Source organism: Ixodes scapularis, unplaced genomic scaffold (assembly GCF_016920785.2).
Source record: "Ixodes scapularis isolate PalLabHiFi unplaced genomic scaffold, ASM1692078v2 PGA_scaffold4__175_contigs__length_147842914, whole genome shotgun sequence".
In the NCBI taxonomy this organism is placed as follows: Eukaryota; Metazoa; Arthropoda; class Arachnida; order Ixodida; family Ixodidae; genus Ixodes; species Ixodes scapularis.
The window spans coordinates 86,351,757-86,361,474 of record NW_024609879.1 but is presented as its reverse complement, the minus strand read 5'-3'; the positions used below and the strand labels follow the sequence as shown (position 1 = coordinate 86,361,474).

General features: G+C 46.8%; 1 pseudogene; it reads left to right on the top strand.

Annotated features, from left to right (window-relative positions):
• Positions 1–4,478: 4,478 nt before the first annotated feature.
• LOC121837801 lies at positions 4,479–7,374 on the top strand (annotated as a pseudogene).
• The last annotated feature ends 2,344 nt before the right edge of the window (positions 7,375–9,718 follow it).

Here is a 9,718-nt window from a genome sequence, read left to right as displayed (position 1 = left end):
GTATCTTATGTCCTTCAGGTGTATGGACGAGGCGCTTGAGAAGAAGGCTCTGTGGAACCATGTGCGCATCTCGACAGGCCGGCGCAAAATCAAGGTGAGTCCTGAGCGTAGAGATACTGCGGGCAACGTAGAGATACTGCGGGCAACGTAGAGATACTGCGGGCAACGTAAGAAACCAACTGGCGGCAACGACTCTTTATTGAGTCATGGCGCATACAGACCACACCAGGAAATATTAATCGATCCTCCGGCACCTTGCCCTCAGCATACGTCAGTGGACTACGACACTTAGAGAAAACACCAAAGAAACAGGCCCCTACCATAGAGGAAAACGAAGATGCTGTTCCTCGTTTATAAATAACCAACTGCGAAGAAAACGAAGGTACCGCACCTGGTTTGAAAACTAACCACCGTAAAAAAACGAAGATACTGCGCTACATTCACCGCAGAAGAAAAGAAAGAAGCTGCTTCTCTTTTAAATAGCCCCCCTGAAGAAGGTGCCGAGCCGGCACCGAAACGTTGGGACCCCACGATTTTTTAGGGATTGGTTGGCGTTTGACCTTTATTCTTTTATAACATTTAACCCAACCAGGCAGACGTCTGCCGAAATGTTCACCTTCAAGGGTACAACTACTGTAGCAGGTTAGTATATGCAAGTGCTGATTATTGGGCGAGTGTGTATTTTAAGTTAAAAAAAGAAAAAAAACATGATTGCGCTTTAAGACAAGGACAGAGGAAGAACAAACACCACAGAGTGCTAGACCACATTAGCTACTCAGCACCACAGCAGACTGCCATGACCGCCAACCCTAACTGCCGAACTTCGGCAAATAGGCAATTATTTCTCCCGAAGTGCTCTGCCAGATTAAAATTTAATATATGTTTTATTTAGACATGAAAAGAACAGCACACAAGGAAGAAAACACAGAAAAAGAACACTCAGAAAAAGACGCACTCAAGAGCCTTGTGTGTCTTACTCTAATTTATTTACTCGAAGTATACCCTCAATTTTTCTGGAAAATGAACGAACACCACACACGCAAAGAAAATATAAAAATCAAGAACCTCATTTCAAGTGCCCAGAGACGAACAAGAACATCAAAATAATATATCTGACTACGCTTAGCTGCAGGTGCGTCCAAGGTAGCAGGCATCCAGTACCCTCGACGAATTCATTCTACAGCGTTGACGCAGGAGGAAAGAAATATATTCAGTCAACTTCAAATAATGCAAACTTGAGCCACCTGACTCGCCTACTAAATTATCAGACTTTCAAAAATGCCTGATCACACAAAAATATGCCAAGGCAACAATATCATTGCTAGTCTCTCTGCAGGCAATAACTTAATGTCCTTATTCCGTAATATACTACTATTAATGTTTGCGAAGCGCACGAATAACATCTAACTGCCGAATGTCGAACTTCGGCAAATATGTAAATTTTTTTGTCGAAGTAATTTGCCAGATTAAAAGTGAATGTATGTTTTATTTAGACATGAGGAGAACAGCAGACAATGGCGAAAACACAAAAAAAAAAAACGAAAAAGACACACTCAAGCGCCTTGTGTGTCTTACTCTAATTTATTTACTCGACGTATACCCTCCATTTTCTCTCGAAAATGAACAAACAGCACACGCACTAAATAAACATGAAGATCAAGAGCCCCACTTTAAGTGCACAAATGGGAACAAGAAAATCAATATAAAATATCGGACTATGCTTACCTGCAGTAAACAGTGTCTGGAACTGTCACGAGAAGCGTCCAAGGTAGCAGGCATCCCGTGCCCTCGACGAAATCACCCTACAGCGTTGCCGCAGGACGAAAGAAATATATTCAATCAACCTCAAATAATGCAAACTTGAGCCATATCTAACTCGCCTACTCAATGATCAGACTTTTAGAAATGCCTCATCACACGCAAAGAAAATGCCAAGACAATATAATTGCTGGTCTCGCTGCCGGTAATAACTTCGTGACCTTATTTCGTTATATACTACTATTAATGTTTGTGAAGCGCAGGAATCATTAGCTCAGATATTTATATTCGGTATTTCAAGCTCTAAACCTTGGTACTTCAATGGTCTAAAGCGTGTCTGCGTTCGCGCCACACACTAATTTTATCGAACGCTCGACGCAATCAAACGTGCAAACATGTCCGGCAACCCTTTGTCTACGGAAGACGGGGGTCGCCTTCCCGGGGCGGTCATAACCGACGCCAACTGCTGCCCACGCAGAACATTTTCTTACCTGCATACGGTGCACACGACTTGGATCTTCGACTGAAGTCAATGCAGCGCTCTCGGTAACTTCGTACGAAGAGACTGAGCCGAACAGAGAAATAAAGAACGTTCCTGCGCTAGGACGCCTCCGTCAAACGTTCGAGAAGAAAGGCCGTTATGACCGGAGGGGAGCGTCGGCGGGGAACGCGCTCGGCACTGGGCAGGCGCTCTCTCACGCATGCGCGAAGAATGACGTGTCATACGAGGAGACCAATTGGCGAACTCGTTTGCGCCTTCCCACAGCCAATCGCAGCGCCCAGGCTCTGGCAGTGCTCAAAGAGGTGCACCCCCTGGGAAGTAATACTTACCTCGTTGCTGCTCCTTTGCGGTGGACTTCCCTCTATAGCAACGCATTCCTAGTGTGTGCTGCGCCTGAGGAGGTAACAAGGGGAGCGCTTCCCCCCTGGCCGGGAGGAGGGTGCTAAAGGCGGTCTGTTACCCCCTTTTGGTCCAATTTTTTCTAGGAGTGGAGACCTCTCTCGTCGTGCACCGTGGCCGGGACCCCCATGGGTAAAACGTCGTTCAAAATTTGGAAAGTAATATTTTAAGTTAGGCCCCTTTGTCCAGGTAGCACAGCTGTTTTTTGTTTTGTTTTTTGTCTGGGAATAGACATTCTTCAAATGTGCGCGCCGCCTAGCAGCTGCTGCGTCAATTATCTTAGTCTGCCATTGCTTGGATACGCATGTACAGTCGCCGGCCATATGAGCTCCCCCGGCCGAACGCTGACCGAATCAGCGAAAATCCCGCACGCGGCGCGCCGAGCGTTGCCGCGTTTTGGGAGCAGGGCTATTGGAACCAAACCATTCCTTTATCAAAGGGGTTAACGCATAGCTTTTATCGGGATTCCTGCCTTTAGAAGTGTGAATCACAAAAACATGGGCGATTAGAATTGCCGTTTTCGGGTGTTGGCCCCAAGTGTTTGGAGATGATGTTATAACTGCTGATAAACTGGAGCTTGCCTTAGGCGTATATAAAGCAGCAGTGTTCGATCGATGCTTACAAATGTAAGAACCCTATGTTTGATATGATATTAGGCATGACAACAATGATCCTTTGTAAAGCGAGAAGTGAACAACCAGGAAGCCATCTGCAAAGTCATCGTGTAAAGAATTACCCTTGGCGAAGCAACACGCTACTGAGCGCAGAACAATGGAGTCTCTTCGATAAAGCGCGTTCATGAAGAGTGCCTGAATCTTTATTCTGCTTCGACACAAATATTTTATTTTTGTTATTCATAGCATATCCCTATAGAATAACTAAATTATTTCAAAACCGCTTGTCATTGTCTAGTCTTGGTTTAAGAAAGATTGTAAGAAAGGGGACTTGTGCGTAGGACTACCTCTTCGGGTAGGAAATATCTAAAATGACAAACCGGTTTTGCAAATAACAAAGTAGCATATAACACGTCAGAGATATTATGTAGTGAAGAATTTCGATAAGCCGTCTGCGTTTACCTACAACCAGAAGAGGGATTGTAATCGGCCGTGCTTCAGATTCACGTTCCAAAACGCGGATTGCTATTAAAATTCCTACGTCCACTCTTTTGATAACGGAATGGTTTGGTCCCAATAGCCCGGCTCCCAAAACGCGGCAACGGTCGACGGGCCCCATGCGGGATTTTCGCTGCTCCGGTCGGCGTTCGGCCGAGGGAGCTCATTTGGCCGGCGACTGTACAGCCTCAACGGAAAAAGAGTAGCACAAGTGACCGACGACCGGAGCGGCGAAATCGCGACACGCGGCGCTATTGTTCCCGAACGCGCTGATAGCGAGAGTGCCAGTCACGTTCCATGTCTCAACGCGGGGGGTGGCCGGCAGAAAGCAGCCCATCCTAAAGCCCGCATTTGGAAAGCTATCTTATCCCTCATTTGTCGGCCGGATAAACCTAGGGTGCCTTGCTCCCTGCATAAACCTAGCGCCCACGCAAACTCGATTACCTTCTTTTTTTTTTTTGCGCGGGCGTTGTGAACGGCGCTATTCTCTTTATTGCAGTTTTCCCCTAAAGCGACACTTTGCTGGGCGATAGACTATCAAAAGTTGTGGGCGTCACAGCCTGTGTTACAGGACAGCAAAGGCAAAGGTGAAGTCCCCGTAATTTTTTTCAGAACGACATAGGATGCCGAGGATTGATGACGCGACAAGGGTTCAGATATTGACCCTTGTGCAAGAAGGTCGGACGAGGAGGAGTATTGCTGCAGAGATGGGGTGCTCACTAGGAGCCGTAACGCGTATTGTGCGTGCTTTTCGCGAAGAGGCGAGGATTAGGGACGCGGCTCGGAGTGGGCGTCCAAGAAGGACCACAGAAGAGGAAGACAGATGGATCGTGGCCGCAGCCTGCTGTGATCCTTTTATTACTGCTCAGCAGATACGAGAAGAACTTGGCCTGCAGGTGTCCCTGACTGTCATGAGAGAACGCCTGCGTTCAGTCGGGCTCCGCAGTAGGATGGCTTGCCAGAGACCTCTCTTGACCCAAAATCACAAGCGCCTTAGGCTGGAGTTTGCCACTAGGCATTTTTCGTGGACTGTCGACGGTTGGATGAATGTCGTGTTCACGGACGAATCGACGATTTCTAGCAAGTGGGACCAACAGCGCCGTGTTTGGCGGCTGGTTTGCGCACGGTAGGTCACGTGGTTTCCTTTCTAGGAGGATAGAAAAGTGACACTTCTAATTTTTGATATATCCTTCATTGCACATCAGACACCGAGAACAGAGTGATAGCCATGATTATGGCAGCTACACCATTGGTCATTTCAATGTATTCTACTCTTACATTCTTGGTCATTTTACAAATCTGTTGCTGAGAAGTTTACTTTTCAGTTCAATCATACTATGCGAGATTCTCAAAAATAAATGTTCACCTGCTGGTAAAAAACAAGGCCTTAATTTTTTATTTGTTGCAGGTATGATCCAGAGAGCTCGCAGCAGTTGCCGGTAGCGGCCGCCGTTCTGTTAATGTGTGGGGTGTAATAACACACCAAGGCTTGGGTCCGCTGATCCGGATAGACGGAGCCCTGACAGGTTCCGTATACGCAGACCTACGAGAAAGGGTCTTCATTCCCTTCATTTTGGATGGCCCATTTCCGGATGGGTGATTCATTTTCCAGCATGACAGGAGCCCCATCCACACATCCAGGTATAATGTCTTGTGACCTATGCAGTCCACACTGAACAAATTATAGAAGATTTTCCATTTCAAATGGAGCAGAATAAAAGAGTGGGCGAGAGTTACGTGGATGCCGTGTTCTCCGCGTGTTTGTAGGGCTCGGCGGACACTAGATGAGAAGATAACCGTCAAAATATGTGTTGCCTAATTAACCGAAATGTGTTAACTTTTTATTAATAATTTTATGCGGCATGTCGCAATTGCAATATAAAGCGAGTCATTATTGAAGTCTATTCCAATTGACACGATTCGCGAAAAGGCAATAGGCTTTAGGATATTCATCGTTGTAACTTTGCGTTTTTTCACCTGATTTAAAAATAAACGCGCGCTTAGAAAAGGGCAAGAGCTAGTGCCGATAATATCACGTAGACGATTGCCGTAGTCGTTTTGGGCACCTTGTCACTATCTTTACAGCATTTCCTTGGTAAATGTGCCTCCGAGATAGTAAGTTTTAGTAATGCGTATACGAGCGAACGCAAGCCCTGTGCGTTTGCGTCAACGTTGCGTGTTCCACACTGCGAGTGCGCGGAGCCCAAACCTCGGCCTTGGATTGGCGCAAGGCGACTTCGCGCATGCGCACCGTGGAACACACAACGCAAACGCAAACGCATAGTGCTTGCGTTTGCTCGTATACGCAATACTAAAACTCACTAATGGCGACGTGGCCGAAACGACTACCTCAATCATCTACGCTACATTATCAGTGCTACTTCTTGCGCTCTTTCAAGCCCGTGGGTTTGAAATCAGGCGAAAAAACGCCAAATTGCAGTTGCAACATGCCTCATAGAATAAACAACTAAAAAGTTAAGACACAAATTTTGGTAAATTAGTGAACATATTGTGACGCTTATCCCCTTATCTAATGTCCGCCGATCCCAACAAACACACGGTGAAAACGGCATCCATGATCCACGTAACTCTCGCCGCCTTTTTTTTAAGTTCTGTTCGAATTAAATGGGACACCCCGTATATAAAATCTGGGCTCAAAATTGCTCCCCGGATGCCATGCAGTGGAGGGGGCGCGTTGAAATGGAAAATTCAATTGCCTAAAAAAAAAAAAAAGATGAATTGCGGTTGCGGTTTGTGCTTACGGATGCCTTTCTGGGGCTTATGACTGCTGTTACTAAATTGTATTCTTGGCCGTCACCCTTTTCCAATGTTTTCCAAGAGATCCTCTAAGAAGCTGTCATGAATTTTTTTTTTCTTTTGCGAAACGGTTGCTTTCTTGCGTTCTTTTAGGAAGGTCATACCACGAGAGGCTTACGAAAAATGGCGATAACTTTCATTAAATGTAACCCCTTAACTCATGTTCATAGTGAGTCGTGCACAAATCTTTCCAAGACAAATTATCAGCTTTGATTAATATATATATATGTATAGTTATTTTGCTTTCTCTCTTCAAGGCTGGTGCGAGAGACGCTTGAGGAACTGTGCATCCAGGAGCTTCCATGGCCTCCAAAGGGAGCAGATTTTAACATCATAGAAAACGTGTGGGGCGTGATGAAACAACGACTGGCAAAGAAGAACTTGCATGGAGCGTCACAAGACCTGCTTTGGGAGGCTGTGCGAGAAGAATGGACGAGACTTTAAGGCCTCCCTGATTTCGCGAGCAGCCTCTATTTATCTTTTTCACAAGGGCGCCGCCATCTTAAATTATCGTCACTTCCAGTATGGGCGAAAACATTGTTTTGCCGTCGCCACGCCCATAGAATGCATTTAAGAGATAAGCATAACCGTCACCCATTCTCGTTTTGTCTCCCCTCTACTTTTTTACTATTTGCAGGTTGAAACGTTTTGATATTTTTTCGTCGCCCATACCGGATATGCCTTCTTGGCGGTCGGGGGCGAGCGTAAGCGGAAAAGGTCTATACCTCTCTGCCTGCGCGCGCACACAATGTCGTGGAGGCTGGTGGAGCGTTCGCAAGACACTAGTGCAGCTACCTGCCACGGCTTCTATTTCATTGACTGTTGCAAATCCACTGTATATTTTTGTTTTCTCTAGTGCACGTGCAGTGCTAATTTTTTTTTTGTAATTAAAGGAAAATTATAGAGTTTATTGTCACTGCAAAAAATAAATGCAGCACAGTTTAAAACACATCTTGGTATTCTGAAAGTTATTTTACGGTGGCTTGCATTTGCGTTGCCGCACATAATCTTTAACAGTCTGTCGCCCAGCAAACGGTCGGTTTAGGGGAAAACTATTGATCCCTTTCGAAAGGCTGCCCCGTGTTGGCAGCTGTGGAACCCCTGCAAAATGGTGGACTAAAATCGCAATGTCGCGGCACCCTTAACGCGCCGGTAGGATTCTAAGGCAAAACACACACACGCACATGCACGCACGCACAAACAAACAAAAAGGAGATGAGCACAGTGACGTCGGACTTTCGACGCTATGTGATTGACTTGTCGGCTCCTAGCGTCGGCCGACCTCCGACGTTCACTATCTTATGGAATGACTTGCACGTGCTGCGTTGTCAGTTGTTTCGCCAATATGCGGTGGCTCTAACATTTTAATAATCGGAACGTGACTTTCGAAAGGGGTCAATAAAAAAAGATACCGCCGATCAGTCGACCACCACGGCCGTGCAAAAAAAGAAAAAGAAAAGGACTTTGCGTGCGTAATTACTTTGGCACATTGCTCGGCCGACAAATGAGGGATAAGATAGCTTTCCAAATGCGGGCTTTAGGATGGGCTGCCTTCTGCCGGCCACCCCCCGCGTTGAGACATGGAACGTGACTGGCACTCTCGCTATCGGCGCGTTCGGGAACAATCGCGCCGCGTGTCGCGATTTCGCCGCTCCGGTCGTCGGTCACTTGTGCTACTCTCTTTCCGTTGAGGCTGTACATTCTAAAAAAATTCGTTCTTGAAAGGTTCATCGACGACCTAAGAGCTCTTTCAGCTGTTGTATAACGGTTTCGCCTCAAACTCTATCACCCCCAAACGCTCTAGAAAGGCCACTGGGTGATGAAAAACTCGTTCGTTGGAGAATGTTTTTCATAACCTTATCTCTTGGTTACTAGAATTACTGATTTCTATGACGATTGCTCGATCGGGCATCCCCGCTCCGCGAGTGCGGCCACAGGACGGACATCTTGCATGCCGTTTTTTTGTGTTTTTTTTTTTCGCTTTTCTAAAGTTGCAGAGGCCGGTGGCAGCGTGCTAAAGACACGTTTTCTACTCGTTCGTCGTCATTCTCAGAAGACGTTCTTTAAGATCCTGCGTGATCCGTGGTACTTGCCGTTGAGAAGACGTAGAAAATATTACGAAAGCGCAGTGCCACAGGAAAAAGGTACAACTCGTCGAAAGCAAGCCTTGCCGGTCTCGCGGCGTGATCAAAACTTCCATGGCACGCCGAGTGCCCTATCTTTGTGCCTTCGCACGCTTGGATACCGATCAGGAATCGACGCCGCACCAAAGTTTTGAAGGTGTATCACGCGTACATGTCGTTAGATCATACATATAAGGAGTTCTGGATCGTCCAACTGTTCCGGTAAGTTGCTATTAATAAAGGGAGGGGGGGAGGGGGAGGGGGGTAAGCTGTACGTGCTCGTATGTACTATTAACCATGCCTATGTTCCAAATCTACTCTAATGAATCCCATGGAAGCGAATGAAAATCTTTGAAGTGGGGTCCATGAGATCGTGTGCAATCAGTTGACCAATCACAATTAGGCGAGCCGTGCTCAAACGTAAATTCAATTAGGTGTGTTGATGAGGAGCCAGCACTGATCAGTAATGGGGAGCCCCCCCCCCCCCCCCCCCCCCCTGCTGTACGCGGTATTCATCAAATCGCCGAACGACGAAAAAAAGAGTACTTTCCCTTCTTCCCTTCCCTCCCCCCCCCCCCCCCCCTCTTCTGTCGTTACAGGACGCTGGATCAAGCTCGTTTCCGGACCGCGAGTCCCGCAAGTATGCAGTCGTCAGAGTAAAGTAAGACGCAGATCCAGAGAGACATACGGCTTCACGCACATTGCACTCGCAAAACATATCCACGCTTCGTCCATTCTTGATCGGTATCCAAGCGTGCGAAGGCACAGAAACACTACATTTCAGCATGCCAAGGAAACTTTGAACTCCCCGCGAGACCGGCGAAACTTGCTTTCGACAAGTTGTGCCTTTTTCCTGAGGCACTGCGCTTTCGTAAAAATTTCCCCGTGTTCTCAACGTCAAGTATTACGGCTCACACAGCTTCGGCGAATGACGACGAACGAGTAGAAAACGTAACTTTAGCACGCTGTCGCCGGCCTCTGCAACGTTAGAAAAACGAAAAAAAAAA